Below are 17,054 nucleotides of genomic sequence, written 5' to 3' on the forward strand. Positions count from 1 at the left end.
TTTTCAATTAGCAACCAAACCTATAATTTATAATCTATATTAATACTTACCTCACACTATGTTTGTGCAACCAAATCATTAGTACAGCGATTTTCAACCTTTTCCATCTCATGACACACATAAACTAATTACTAATTCTATGGCACACCAAAAAATATTTTGTTTTGCCAATCAAAACATAAGTATAATCTTAATTTATTTACACTAGACTGGCTATTGTTATATTGGCTGTTGTCACTTCTGTATTTGACAATTTAAGGGAAAAGAGGTCAGTGTCCCTGACTAAATAGTCAGCTATCGCATGTTTTAAAAGTTCTTACAGCACACCAGCATGCCTCCCCCAGCACATTGGTTGACAATAATCACTGTATTAGTACAAAGCACTGGGTAAAATTACTGGGAAATAACTGTGTATTTGTCACATCTCTAAATGTTAAGAATTTTATGCAAAACAATTGGGCCATGGATCTTGTTAAGTTTCAAAGGCAATTTTTATGCATGTCTTTAAAACCAATTAAACACATTGAGATGACCAGCAGCAACTAAACATTAATAAGACAGTAAGCTTCACCATGTATGAAAGTAAGCATAGATTGCTCATTTGTTTGAATATCAAGACAGATCTATTATCCCTGTGGGATTATAGCGTACTTGCCCTGCATGTCACCCACCAACAGGGATAGTGCAAGATCTAAGAACTGATCGTCTCCAATAAGCAGAAGCATCAGGGGGCAGCCTTGGCCAGAGGGATAACTGACTGAGCCAGAGCAGGAACAAGATTCTAAGGAAAGGATATCAAGTAAAACTATTGTTAGTAAGTGGTGGAAACTCAACTAAGTTCAACTGAGATAAAAAGCTTTATGGCTCACAAAACTGAAAAACCCAGAATTACAATTTTATTTTCAAGAATGTGTGTGTTCAATAGTTTGAATGATATTAAGATTCTCTTTCTCTCCTTCTCTCTCTTACTATTACTATTTCTACCCTTCCATGGCTCTCGTTCCTGCAATTTCTGTTTTAGCTCCATGCTCCGGCAAGCTTTCCCCCTCATAGGACAAGATGACCATCAGCATCTCCACAGCTACATTGCTACCACCTCAGCAAACTCAGTCCTTCAAAAATGTTCCAACAAAAGCCCCAGATTGAGTCACATTGAACCAACTTAAAGACCCATGTCCAAATCAATTGCTATAACCAGAAATAAATGCCTAATGACAAGACTTTAGTCAGCCTTATCTAAACCCAAAGGAAAACTGAGCTTCTGTTATCTAAAGAAAGACAGATTAAAGACAGGCCAAACCACCGCTGATCACCACTGAAAGAGCAGTCAAAACAGTATAGACTGAGATGAAACAGGGGAAGTAGGAGTTAGATCGGAGCTTCAGGGACAGTGATCATGGAAAATAGACTTTCAGATTCTCAGCTTCTGAAATCTCTGAGCTGGTACTAGCCTAAACCCAGGTTTTGCTTCCAGCAACAGGCTCTTACTGTGAAAGGTCACTACAAAGGAATTGATTTAAAATTTCTGGTTCTATAACATGTTGATTCTATCACATTGCCACAGTTACCAGCTTCATTTTCCTGTTCACACTCCCTAAGAGTATTTGACCCTGCTCACAGCTCCTGATGTTCTGTTTACAACATTGGATCCCATATTCCACCCAGTCGATTAGTTAAGGATGAGCTACTGATCAAAGAATAGCTCAACCTGAACCAGGAAACCCAGACACTGTAATAAAGAGAGACCAGCTCTAGGGCTCGAAAGGGGGGAGGAGGAGTGTGGATCTACTATATCATTTTCCCAATTTATGCCCACTGTCCTGGAGTAATGTTTGACTTCATTCCCTTTCACATTCAAAAGAATCCTGTTGTGGATGACTTGTCAAGACAAATGGTACCTCAGTTCACTAAATGAGGCCAGAATGCACTTTCTGGAGCATTTAACATATATTCACAGAGAGACTAACTTATTTATGTGGCAGCATAAGCCATTATTCAGTTAGTTTTCATGGCCTCCCAAGGCCTCCACATGCCTCCCAGCAAGCAAAGCAGCACAGGTGAACACCAAACAAATGGCACATTTCCAATCTGATGATATTTAAGAGTTTTTTTAAATGACATTTAACAGTTTAAATAAACATTTTTATGGCTGCCTATGCTCTATTCCCTACATTCCCCAAACACAGCCTAACTTTGGGTAAGCATTAATACAAATTTTAACGCAAAATTTAAAAAAATGAAATAAGAGCCTGTACCTTCAATATATAGTCTTTGGGCCCTTCATTTTGCCAAGTGGAAATTTAACTTAACAGGTAGACCTAGAACTCTCCCTGGGCTTTCTTTTTATATATTAACTGAAAACAAGTAGAACAAAAATACCCATAAATTCAGTTGGTAAATTTTGTACCTGTGGCAAGACAAAAGAAAGACAGCACTTTGTACCTTTAAAAGGTAGACTTCAGATTTCAAGTCACATAAAAAGATCAGTTCAGATGACAAGTACCATCTTTTGGTTTTGCAATACACTTTTAAGATCTCTTTTCCCACTCAAACATGGATTTAATGGTAATAGCTACATAGTTGTGCTACCTTATAAGAAATTAATTTTCTTAATTTTTGAGAAATCATAATGCTCTGATTTGTTCGCTGAATGATATGAACCTAAAATTGTCTAAGAACATGGATGTGCATGTGTCTTCTTAGCTCAATCTCTTTGCTCCTCTCTCATTTTCTCTTTTATAGTTAAAAGGCTGGTCCACAGGGTGCAAAATGAGCAGAGACTAAATTCAGCCCACAGGCATTTTAAAATTGGACTATCATGTCTTAAAAAACAAAAAATGACAGGAAAAATAAATTTCTGGCTAACATTGTACAACATTATATCCCTGGGTCTGAATTTCTCTGTGGCCATCATCAGCATGAGGGAAGTGGCCATATTTTGAATGAACACAAGATCTCCAGTTCCTCACAGCTGCCACCATTCAGTTTTATTTGTAACCAGCTGATGTCATGCATTTTCATGACCTGCTTGAACCCTGTAGGTACTTAAGTCTGTGTCCCCATGTCCCCAAGGATCCATCACAAAACTTAGTGGACAGCAATTCTACAACTTAAAATATCAATTACTTCCCTTCTATTTCTAAGCACCATGAAATCATAAAAGCTAAGGTAAAAGTCAAACACACTTTATCATGCTATCTTTTCTTACAATTGTTTCATTTTTAAGCTTATGGGAGAAGTTGTTGGGTTTCACGGCAATGTCTTTCTTTGCCTATTTTGTGCAAACACTCATTAGGGAGGTTCAAAGGCTAGAGTTATTACATAAAATCCCATGAATTAGTCACTGTAATTCCCAAGCAACCTATTTTCATTCGGATATGTTACTGTTGACTGACCTACAGAGTTATTTCAGCTTTTTTTTTAATTTTTATTGATTTTAATTTATTGTGTTTACATAGATTTGTGTCCCACCGAATATATCTTTCCCCCACTCTCATGTTTCCCTCAACATCCCCGTTTATTTCAGCTTTGAAGGTGAGTTTTTATTAGACTACCCACCTCCCGTAACCTTCCCCTGTAACTAGAGATGATATAGGGCAGTGGTCCCCAAACTTTTTTGGGCCACGACCGGTTTAATGTCAGAAAATATTTTCACAGACCAGCCTTTAGGGTGGGATGGATAAATGCACAAAATAAAATTATGCGACCGGTGTAAAAACTGTGGTATTTTTAAATATAATTGTCGAGCTTACGAGACAAGCGTCAAGAGTGAGTCTTAGATGGATGTAAAAGAGGGAATCTGGTCATTTTTTAAAAATAAAACATCGTTCAGACTTAAATATAAATAAAACAGAAATAATGTAAGTTATTTATTTTTTCTCTGCGGACCAGTACCAAATGGCCCACAGACTGTTACCGGTCCGCGGCCCGGGGGTTGGGGACCACTGATATAGGGGACACAGGAGTATGACATCAACAGTTGAAGTACAGTTCCACTCAGGAAGCATGCCTATAGCACTGCATTGCATTATCATCTCCCCCTAACAAACTGACCCAACTGTCTATGTACTTCTATTCCAATCAACAATAGATTTAGCAATAAGTTAAATTAGCACTTCCTGGTTGACTTCCATCTGCACTATCTTCATATGGAATTGTGGGAAACATGAACGTAAAGCTAGGAAAATTAAATTCAGGAATACTGGCTATCAGTCAAAGTTTTCAAAACTACAACCAGTAGTTCTTTTTACATGTGTGGCTTACCTGAAGCTTTAACTGCACCCAGCTCTAGAATGAGTGTCGAGTTTAAAACCCTGACACTTTGGTATGAAGGATACTGGAAATCTTATTAGGAACTCACTAGAAAATTTTCTTCAGATCTAAATGCCAACAGAAGCTTCACTTAACATATTCTGCTTACTTGCCCCATTCGCTTATGGACATTGGGAATTTTTTAAACCAATAGTGTCTCCTCTTTTGCTTGGGGGTCAGGATTCTCAGAGCCAAAATCATGGGTGTGGAGTAATTTTTATGGGTCCTATAATATGCAGATTTGTTTTAATTTATCCTTGCCCTCAGTCTTCTGTGCTTTCTATATTTTCCTGAACTTGTATAAATGTGTGTGGAAACAACTTGTCAGTGGAAAATGTTGGCAGATGTATGCACGGATGAATAATAAAGAAAAAGATTGATCTTTTTATTATATCATGCCCATAGGAAGATTTAATAAACATTGGTTAAGTCATTCTGCAATTTTCTGCTTTACTTTCTATATAATAACCCACCCTGCTCTGAACAGCAAATACAAGAACTTTGGAAGCAACAGTGTTGGTCCCATATGCTGAAAGCAGATGGGAGCTGCACTGTCTTCACAGTAGCAGCTGCCCAGGAACCAAAGTGAAGACAGGGAGGCTGAGGGACAGAGTATGAGGGGAGACAGATACAAAAGAGCAATCAGGAGCAAAGAAGAGTGATACTTCCTGCTACCAGTTTCAGCCATGGTTAAAACACAAGCACACATTGACAAATTGTTTCATTTGATAATACTTTCACATTTATGGTATCACTAAATTCAATCTGCACTGCCAATGAGTATGGTGATCTCCATTGTAGAGATGAAGAAGAGATACAGACACATTTTCCTGAGTCAAACTGCTGAGGTCAATGTTCATTCCAAGACCAGTATCTGCATTCCAAAAAGTGGGAAATTAAAAAATGTAGGAAATTCTTGAGTGGCATGTTCTATATTGGAAGATGCTGTGTATGTACTAATCGAGGATGGCTGGGAAGGAAAGAAGCAAAGATAAAATTCACATGTAACATATAAATATAAATAACAGAAATGACTTCAGCTGCAGTCAGAAAGATTGGCTAGACAAGGGAATGTTTTTTATTCCAAATGTTACAAAATTGTAACAGGAATGTGTTCTCTGGATGTAACTACAGAATTTCTTTCTTTGGAGATTAGTTATCTATTATTCTGGGTTGGCAAATTTAGCAAATTTATAAAAAATTACTCTAGCTCATCCCTTACTGTCTTTATAAACCAAGTAACTGTCAATTTTATAGTGTGTGATTTATCACAGTAAAATAACAAGAACATCAAGTTTAGAGTGATGTCATCATCATAGCTGAATAAGACTTCCCTCATTTGTGTCCCCCACCCCTCCACACACACTCCCAACAATAACGATTTAGTATCCACTCACAGACAGAAGTGCTTTGTGGGAGCTGTGGGATCCAGCACCTTATATCAAGGGGCCCAGAAGAGAAGCAGCCATACAGATCTTGGTCACAGCTATGGACACTGAAGTGGTCCACAATCCAGCTCCAGCCCTTCTTAGCCATGGTTCAGGAGCCCTTGGAAAACACTGCCTTAGAAATCACCTGGGGAAGAGAGAGCCTTTATAAAAGTCCAGGTTTCTAACACAGAAGTGCCAGCTCACAGTTAGAACAAAAATATACAAATCTGGATGCATTAGAAAGGATAATGAGTACAATTGACTTTACCTGCATTACTCCTCCTCCAATACAGTTTAAGGACAAGAGAGATATTCTCAGCTTGTGATTTCTACCATGGAAAAAATTAAGAGGATGTAAGTGTGCACCTGGCTTTTCCAGATATACAGGACACTTCCAAAGAGGCTCTTTTCTCTCTCATCACATCCAGAATACTGAATTATAAGCAGCATGACAAAAGAGATGGAAAGACTCTGGGAGAGCAGCATATAGGACACTTGAGGGCATTACAGGAACACAGATCTTACTAACTGCACATGGACTCCATCAAGAAGTTTGTCCATAAGCCACTAGTAAGACCTTGTCCACAGATATCCCTAATGGTCCATGGACATCCCCAGTGCTCCATGTACCTCTTCCACACACACCTCCACCCTGTGGCCAGTTTACTGTGCAAGTTCCTGACAGTGGCAATGACAAGACAGCTAGTGAGCATATTCAGAAAGCTGGCCCAAAACTGTGGCCCAGGGAGAGACCACAAACTTAAGTTTTGGAACCATCTTTGGAAGAAAAAAAGGGAGACTGTAAGCACTTGGTCTGGTGCATTACAGGATCAAAAAAAAAAGGCATTTAAGCTTAAGAATTCTGCCACATGAGGCAGAAAGAAAATTGGAGCTGGTGTATTCACAGAACATCTTAGACAGCCTCAAAATCATTAGCAGGGCTGAGGGAAGGTATAACACCACCAGTGACTAAAGACCATAGGAAGTGATGCTACTTCAAATCCGAAGACAGCAATGCCAAATGTCCAGAAACAGGAAAAGTCAAGGAAACATGACATCACCAAAGGATTACAATAATCTCATAGTGACCAATCACAGAGACAGGGAGATCTGTGATGTATCCAGTATATAACTCAAAATAGCTGTTTTAAGGCAAAATCAGGAAAACAATACATGAGCAAAGTGAGAATTTTTCAAAGTCGGAGTCATAAAAAAGAAATTTTACAAAAAAAGTCAATAGAGAACACCAACAGCAGAATGGATCAAGCAAAATAATTGGTTAGTTAGAAGATAAAAACTTTGAAATTATCCACTCAGAGGAAAACAAAGAGAATAAAAAAGAGTAAATTAAGGTCATCTGAATTATTGGATACCACAAAAAGAAACAATTTGTAAATTTTTAGAGCTTTAGAAGGAAAAGAGAGGGGAATGGTAGAAAGTTAAAAGAAAAAATGGCTGAGGAATTTAAATATTTAATTTATGAATTTCATAGATCATCAGATCATCTCAACTTAAAAAGGTTCCCTTCAAGATACATTGTAAAATACACTGGGGAACAATTTTTTTTTTCATTTTCTGTTGCATGAGGTTTTAGAAATATTTCTATATATATCTGCATCACTGATTCCAAATCTGAAATCCATTTTTTGGTGCATACTCTAGTTTTTGTGCAATTTTAATTTCCTTTTGTTACAATTAATGGCATGCATTGGTTTTTAAATTGGAGTTAAAGGGCAAAGACTCTTGGATTGAACATAACCACAAGGCAATTAATGTTTTACAAACATCATTTTTACATAATTGTAGTTGTTTTTAAATGTAAAAAATTATTATCTGAGAAAAACACCCTTTTATTTTGTTTTAAGATTGAATCATGGCTTCTTCGAGTAGGCATAAATGTAAGAATAGTCCTGACACCTTCTGTTATATATGTGGCTGTTACACACTTCAACGTCAAAGGCACAATATTTCATCATTTGTGACATGTGCATATACTGCCTATTTCAAGTTCCCCTTGGTGATTAAGACAAGAATTGGGCTCCTCATATTGTATGTCATAATTGTGAAAAAATGCTTCATGACTAGACAAATGGAAAACGCAAAGAAATGCCTTTTAGTATTCCCATGGTTTGGCGTGAACCTAAGGACCACAGCAGTGACTGTTATTTCTGTCTGATCCATATAACGGGCATCAGCAAGAAAAAACAGCATATGATCACATATTAATATTCCTTCAGCAATACGACCTATCCAATACTCTGGGACACTCCTGGTTCCAGTTTTCAGTGGTTTTATTTCCTCTAAGGATGAAGAAAGTGAACATGGTGATCAAGTGTATTTTGATAAGATGCATGAGGAAATGGTTGTAGACTCTGAAGGGTCTTCTTCTGATGCCAAGTAGTCATTAACCCCTCAGCATTTTAGCCAACCCAAATTGAATGACTTAGTAAGAGATTTGGAACTATCAAAGAAAGCAGCTGAGTTATTAGCCTCCAGGCTTCAAGAAAAGAATGTACTTCACCAGTGAGCTAAAGCATCCCATTTCAGGAAGCGTGAAAAAATTTTTGTGTTTTTTTCTGAAGATAAAGACTTTGTTTACTGTCATGGTATCAGTATTCTTCTCAGCCAGCTAGGTGTTACCACTTACAGTCCAACAGAATGGCGGCTATTTCTTGACAGCTCTAAATGGAGTTTGAAATGTGTTCTCCTACACAATGGTAATGTTTATGCAGTGGTTCCAATTGGTTATTCAACTCATCTGCGAGAAGATTAAAATGACATAAAAATTTTCCTCAACTTTCTGAAGTATGAGGAGCATAACTGGATCATTTGTGTGGATCTTAAAATGGTAAATTTCCTGCTAGGACAATAGAGAGGTTTTACAAAGTATCCTTGCATTCTGTGTTTGTGGGACAGCTGAGCTCGGGAGAAACACTGGACACAGAAGGAGTGGCCAAAACGTGAAGCTCTGGAAGTAGGGATGCAAAATATTATAAATGAACCTATAGTTAATTAAGACAGGATCATTTTTCTCCCACTTCACATCAAACTTGGCTTAATGAAGCAGTTTGTTCAGGCTTTGAATAAAGAAAGTGAATGCTTTCAACATATTATTTCTGCTTTTCCCGCCTTGTCTTTCGAGAAGATAAAAGCAAGTGTATTCGATGGACCTAAAATTCAAACCATCATATGTGATGAAGAATTTACCAGGAAGATAAATAAGGAGGAGAAAGCAGCATGGCAATCTTTTGTGGCAGTTACAAAGAACTTCTTTGGCAACAAAAAAGCAGAAAACTATGAACTTCTGGTTCAAAGGATGCTGTTGGCTTTCTGCGACATTGGATGTAACAGGAGCGTTAAGATTCACTTCCTAAACAGTCACCTTAATAAGTTTTTCGAAAATCTTGGAACTGTTAGTGATGAGCAGACTATAGCTGGAGCATCAAATAAGATTGTCCTCAACAAGTACACAAACGCAAGAGCTACAAACGCAAATTTTTGCCTGAATATAATTTAAATAAGTTTTGTGCATATTTTATGATTAAAATAAGTGTTTTAATATGTTTTATTTTGAAACTGTAGAAAATTCTGATGCAATCATATCTTTTAGTGTATTAGTGTATTTACTGCAATATATGAATTATTATATTTTCACAAAGATGATGCCCAAGAAGACATTCTACTTTATTATGTTAAACTAAATGTTGATAATTTTACAATAAGAGGAAAACCTAAAATCTTGAACTGCAAAGAAAATGTAGCTTACAGAGAAAAACTAATGTCAGATTTGAGATCAGCACACTTGAATTAGGTAAGAAGAAGTGTTTTTGTGGATGCAACAAAAATTTTGTTCCCCAGTGATATCAAAGCCAAAGAGAGTTTTAAAATCAGTAAGAAAAAAAAACAAACTTGTAACTTGCAAGAAAACACCCATTAGAGTTTCAGCAGATTTCTTAGCAGAAGCCTTACAGGCCAGGAGAGAGTGGGATGATATATTCAAAGGGCTGATAGAAAAACAATGCTACCAACCAAGAGTCCACTCTCTGGCAAAGTTATCCTTCAGAAATGAAGATAAGGTAAAGAATTTCCCAGACAAAGAAAAGCTGAGGGATTTTATCACCACTAAATATTCCTTAGAAAAATTCCAAAAGGAATTTATCAAGATGTAATGAAAAGGATATTAATTAGTAACATAAGACATATGAACTTATGCAACACACTGTTACAGATAAATACATAGTCAAATTCAGAATACTCTCATCATGTAATATAGTGCTGTGTTAACCACTTAACTCCAGCATAAGGGTTAAAGGACAAGAGTATTAAAATTAACTATAGTTATAATAATTTATTAACAAATATACAATATAAAAAGAGGTAAGTTAAGACATTAAAACTGAGTGGAGGGAAGAAAAAAGGTACAGTTTTTGTGCAATTAAAGTTAAGTTATTATTAGTACAAAACAGAATGTTATATTTATAAGCTATTTTATGTAAGTTTCCCAGTGACCAAAAAGCACAAATTTGCAGTGTATTCATAAAACATAATGAGAAAGGAATCAAATATTTCACTATAGAACATCAATTCACAAAGGAGAATATCAAGAAAAAAAAAACAAAGGAACTACAAAATAACCATAAGATATGGCATCAGTGAGTCCTTGACTGTCAATAATTACTCTAAATGTAAATAAACTAACTTCTTCAACCAAAAGGGACTGTCTGGCTGGCTGGATAACAAAAATGAGACCTAACTGTGTGCTACTCATAAGAGATTCACTTCAGCTTTAAGGATACATATAGCCTCAAAGTAATGAGATGGATGTGCAAGTGGAAACCAAAAGAGAGCAGGAATACTTATATTAGAAAAAAATAAACTTTAAGCCAAAAATTGTAAAAACAGACAAAGAAGGTCATTATATGCACCCACATTGTAGCATCTAAATATATTAAGTAAATGGTAGAAAATTGGAAAGGAGAAATAGATACCACTACAATAATAGTATGAGACTTCAATACTCTACTGTCAACAATGGACAGATCATCCAGACAATCAGTAAGAAAACACAGAACTTGCACAATATATTATATCAACTGAACATAGTAGACATACAGAGAAAGAATATCCCATCTATAAGCAACTCAGTACACATTCTTCACAAATCTGTACAGAACATCCTCCAGTAAACATCATATGATAGATCACAAAACAAGTTTTAACAAATAATAATAGAATTCATACTGGTATCCGACCACAACTGTATGAACCTAGAAACCAATAATAGGAGGAAAGCTGAAAAAAAAAACACCTCACAAATATGTGGAAATTAAACAGCACACTCCAAAAACAAATGGGTCAAAAGAGAAATAAAATAATATATTGAGACAAAGAAAAATGAAAATATAACAAAACCTATGGGATGCAGCAAAAGCAGTTTTAAGAGAAAAGTTTATAATAATAAATGAGTAAAAAAAAAAGAAAGATCTAAAATAAGGAACTAAATTTATACCTCATAAAACTAGAAAAGAAAGAACAAACTAAGCCCAAGTTAGAAGAAGGAAGGAGACGATAAGGATTAGGAAGATATATATGATACGAGACCAGTGAAACTAAGAGCTGATTTTTTGAAAAGAGAAAATTGACAAACACTCAGACTATCTTTAAAAAAAGAAAGAAGACTCAAATAAGTATAATCAGATATGAAACAGGAGACCTATATCAAGGATCACAGAAATATAAAGAATCATAAGGGACTATTATGAATAACTGAGCACCAGCGATTTTAGACCTTTTTCATCTCATGGCATACACAAAGTATGTAAACAAATTACTAAAATTGTGTGGCACATTAAAAAATATATATTTTGCCAATCTGACAAAAAAAATAGGTATAAGTTTGATTCATTCTCACCAGATGGCTATTGTTCTGTTAGATATTGTCACTTTTTAATTAAATTTTTATTAATTTTAATGGGGTGACATTAATAAATCAGGGTACATATATTCAAAGAAAACATCTCCAGGTTAATTTGTCATTCAATTATGTTGCATACCAGTCACCCAAAGTCAAACTGTCCTCTGTCACCTTCTATCTGGTTTTCTTTGTGCCACTCCCCTCCTCCCTCTCCCTCCCTCTCGTTCCTCCCCCATAACCACCACACTCTTGTCCATGTCTCTTAGTCTCATTTTTATGTCCCACCTATGTATCGAATCATAAAGTTCTTAGTTTTTTCTGATTTACTTATTTTACTCAGTATAATGTTATCAAGATTCATCCATTGATTCAATGTCATCATTTCTTATGGCTGAGTAGTATTCCATAGTGTATATGTGCCACATCTTCTTTATCCAATCATCTATTGAAGGGCTTTTTGGTTGTTTCCATGTCTTGGCCACTGTGAACAATGTTGCAATGAACATGGGACTGCATGTGTCTTTACGTACCAATGTTTTTGAACTTTGGCGATATATACCCAGTAGAGGGATTGCTGGGTCATATGGTAGTTCTATTTTTAGTTTTATGAGGTACCACCATACTTTCTTCCATAATGGTTGTATTACTTTACATTCACACCAACAGTAAATGAGGGTTCCTCTTTCTCCACAGCCTCTCCAACACTTGCTATTATCTGTCTTGTTGATAATAGCCAATCTAACAGGTGTTATAGTTTTGATTTGCATTTCTCTAATAACTAATGAAGATGAGCATCTTTTCATATATCTGTTGGCCATTTGTATTTCTTCCTGGGAGAAGTGTCTGTTCATGTCCTCTTCTCATTTTTTTTATTGGATTGTTTTTTTGTTTGTTTTTGAGTGTTATGAGTTCTTTGTATATTTTGGATATTAGGCCTTTATCTGTGTGTTGTTTGAAAATATCATTTCCCATTTAGTTGGCTGTCTGCTTATTTTGTTATCAGTTTTTCTTGCTGTACAAAGACTTCTTAGTCTGATGTGGTCCCATTCATTTATCTTTGCCTTCATTTCCCTTGCCTTTGGAGTCAAATTCATAAAGTGTTCTTTGTAACCAAAGTCCATGAGTTTAGTACCTATGTTTTCTTCTATGTACTTTATTGTTTCAGGTCTTATATTTAGGTCTTTGATCCATTTTGAATTAATTTTAGTATAAGGGGATAAATTGTAGTTGAGTTTCATTATTTTACATGTGGCTTTCCAGTTTTTCCAGCACCATTTATTGAAGAGGCTTTCTTTTCTCCATTGTGTGTTTTGGCCCCTTTATCAAAAATTATTTGACCATATATATTTGGTTTTATTTCTAGACTTTCTATTCTGTTCCATAGGTCTGAGTGTCTATTTTTCTGCCAATACCATGCTGTTTTGATTATCATGGCTTTAAATATAATTTGAAGTCAGGTATTGTAATGCTCCCAGCTTTGTTCTTTTTCCTTAGGATTGCTTTGGCTGTATGGTTATTTTATAGTTCCATATAAATCTGATGATTTTTTGTTCCATTTCTTTAAAAGATATCATTGGAATTTAGATAGGAATTGCATTAAATTTGTATATTGCTTTGAGTAATATGGTTACCTTGATTATATTTATTCTTCCTATCCAAGAACAGAAAATATTTTTCCATCTCATTGTATCTTTTTTGATTTCCCTTAACAATGCTTTGTAGTTTTTGTTATATAGGTCCTTTACATTCTTTGTTATGTTTATTCCTAGGTATTTTATTTTTTTTGTTGCAACCTTGAAGGGGATTTTTTTTATTTCATTTTCAAATGTTTCATTGTTGGCATATAGGAAGGCTGTGGACTTTTGTATATTAATTTTGTATCCTGCAACCTTACTATATTGGTTTATTGTTTCTAGTAATCTTTTTGTGGAGTCTTTATGGTTTTCGATGTATAGGATCATATCGTCTGCAAAAAGTGAAACCTTTACTTCTTCTTTTCTGATATGGATGCCTTTTATTTCTTTATCTTGTCTGATTGCTCAGGGTAGAACTTCTAGCACCACATCAAATAAGAGTGAAGAGAGTACACAACCCTGTCTTGTTCTTGAATTAAGGGGGAAAGTCCTAGTTTTATGCCATTTAATATGATTTTAGCTGATGGTTTAACATGAATGGCTTTTATCATGTTGAGATATTTTCCTTCTATACCCATTTTGTTGAGTGTTTTAAACATAAAATTGTGTTGTATTTTATTGAATGCCTTTTCTGCATCTATTGATATGATCATGTGGTTTTTGTTCTTTGTTTTGTTGATATGGTGTATTATGTTAACTGTTTTAACGTATGTTGAACCATCCTTGAGATTCTTGGATGAATCTCACTTGATCATGATGTATTATTTTTTTAAATATGTTCTTGTATTTGATTTGCTAGTATTTTGTTTAGTATTTTAGCATCTATATTCATTAGAGATATGGTCTGTATTTTTTTGTGTGGGTGTTTTCCTTGCCAGGTTTCAGTATGAGGATTATGTTGGCCTTATAAAATGTGTTTGGAAGTATTGTTTCTTCTTCAATATTTTTTGGAAGAATTTGAGTAGAATAGGAACCAAGTCTTCTTTGAATGTTTGATAGAATTCTTTAGTATAGCCGTCTGGACCTGGACTTTTATTTTTGGAGAGGATTTTAATAGTTTTTTCTATTTCATCCCAGCTTATTGGTCTGTTGAGGATTTCTCCTTCTTCATGACTCAGTCTGGGAAGGTTGTATTGTTCTAGAAATTTATCCATTTCTTCTAGATTGTTGAATTTGGTGGCATATAGTTTTTCATAGTATTCTACAATTATTCTTTGTATATCTTTGATATCTGTAATGATTTCTCCTCTTTCATTTTGGATTTTGTTTATATGAGTCCTTTCTCTTTCTTCCTTGGTGAGTCTTGCCAAGGGTTTGTCAATTTTGTTGATCTTTTCAAAGAAACAGCTCTTTGTTCTATTAATTTTTTCTATAGTTTTTCTGTTCTCTAATTCATTTATTTCTGCTCTGATTTTTATTATCTCCTTTCTTATGCTCGTTTTTGTTCTTCATTTTCTAGTTTCTTAAGGTGTGAAGTGGTTTACTTGGGCTGTCTCTTGATTGTTTATATAGGCCTTAAGTGATATGAATTTCCCTCTTATTACTGCTTTTGCTGCATTCCAGAGATTCTGATATTTTGTATTGTCATTTTCCTTTGTCTGTATATATCTTTTGATCTCTGTGCTTATTTCTTCTTTGACCCACTCATTTTTTAAAAGTATGTTTAGTTTCCACATTTTTGTGGGGTTTTTTTTAACCTCTTTTTTGCAGTTGAATACTAGTTTCAAGGCTTTATGATCAGAAAATATGCTTGGTACAATTTCAATTTTTCTGAATTTGCTGATGTTATTCTTGTAGCCCAACATATGGTCAATTCTTGAGCATATTCCATGTACACTAGAGAAAAATGTATACTCTGTTACTTTGGGGTGCAATGTTCTGTAGATGTCTATCATATCCAATTGCTCCAGTGTTTCATTTAAGGCCAATATTTCTTTTTTTTTCTTTTTTTTTTTGTATTTTTCTGAAGCTGGAAATGGGGAGAGACAGTCAGACAGACTCCTGCATGTGCCCGACCGGGATCCACCTGGCATGCCCACCAGGGGGTGATGCTCTGCCCACCAGGGGGTGATGCTCTGCCCCTCCGGGGCATCACTCTGCTGCAACCAGAGCCACTCTAGTGACTGGGGCAGAGGCCAAGGAGCCATCCCCAGGGCCCGGGCCATCTTTGCTCCAATGGAGCTTTGGTTGCAGGAGGGGAAGAGAGAGACAGAGAGGAAGGAGAGGAGGAAGGGTGGAGAAGCAGATGGGCACTTCTCCTGTGTGCCCTGGCTGGGAATCGAACCCGGGACTTCTGCACGCCAGGCTGATGCTCTACCACTGAGCAAACCGGCCAGGGCCTAATATTTCTTTATTGATTTTCTGTTTGGATCAATGATCTAGAGCTGTCAGCGGTGTATTGAGGTTTCCAAGTATGATTGTATTTTTGTCAGTTTTTGTTTTTATGTCAGTCAGTAGCTGTCTTATATATTTTGGTGTTCCTTGGTTTGGTGCATATATATTAAGAAGTGTTATGTCTTCTTGATTCAGTGTCCCCTTAATCATTATGAAATGACCATTTTTGTCTCTGAGTACTTTTGTTGTTTTGTAGTCAGCATTGTCAGATATGAGTATTGCTACACCTGCTTTTTTTTGGATGTTATTTGCTTGAAGTATTGTTTTCCAGCCATTCACTTTGAATTTGTTTTTATCCTTGTAGCTTAGATGTGTTTCTTGTAGGCAGCATACAGTTGGATTTTCTGTTTTAATCCATTCTGCTACTCTGTGTCTTTTTATTGGTGAGTTTAATACGTTTACATTTAGTGTAATTATTGACACTTGAGGTTTCCCTATTGCCATTTTATATTAATATATTGCTTTCTGTTAGTTTTGTATCTTGTTTGAATCTTCTCTTATGTTTTTTTTTATCATTTGTTTTGTTTGGTTGTAGTCCATACCTCTCCTCTGTTTCTACCTTTTTTAAGTCATGTGCTTCTGTGGTGGTTTTTTCAAGTGTGGTTACCATTACGTAATGAAAAGGGTACCTACCATGTTTATTGTAGTACACTACCTTATGTGTGCTTCTGAACTCCATCGTCCTTTGCTACTGTTAATCTGCATCCTCTCCCCTTTTTTTGTTTTTGTTGTTGTCACAGTTTAAGTTTGGTTTTATTGTGTTCTTGGTGGAGCTGTTACTTGTGGTGTTGTTTTCTTTTGTTCTTTGTATCTGGTTGGAAAACCTCCTTTTAGTATATGCTGAAGTGGGGTTTTTCTGATGATAAATTCTCTCATCTTTTCTGTATCTGTGAATGTTTTTATTTCTCCTCTTGTATTTGAAGTGTAGCTTTGATGGGTATAGTATTCTTGGCTGGAAGTTCCTCTCTTTCAGAACTTTAAATATTGGGGTGCACTCTCTTCTAGCTTGTAGACTTTCTGCTGAGAAATCTGAAGATAATCTAATAGGCCTTCCTTTATATGTTGTATTTTTCTTTTCCCTGGCTGCCTTGAGAATTTTTTCTTTGTCATTGGTTTGTGCCAATTTCATTATGATGTGCCTTGGAGTAGGATTATTGGGGTTAAGATAACTTGTTGTTCTGTTTGCGTCTTGAATTTGAGGCTTTAGTTTTTTCACAGGCTTGGGAAGTTCTCATCTATTATTTGTTTGAATATGATCTTCATTCCATTTTCTCTCTCTTCTCCTTCTGATATACCTATTATTCTTATGTTACTCTTTTTGATGGAGTCAGATAATTGCTGTAGGGCTTTCTCATTATCTTAAATTCGTGA

This window comes from Saccopteryx bilineata, chromosome 2 (assembly GCF_036850765.1).
Source record: "Saccopteryx bilineata isolate mSacBil1 chromosome 2, mSacBil1_pri_phased_curated, whole genome shotgun sequence".
NCBI classification, from domain to species: Eukaryota; Metazoa; Chordata; class Mammalia; order Chiroptera; family Emballonuridae; genus Saccopteryx; species Saccopteryx bilineata.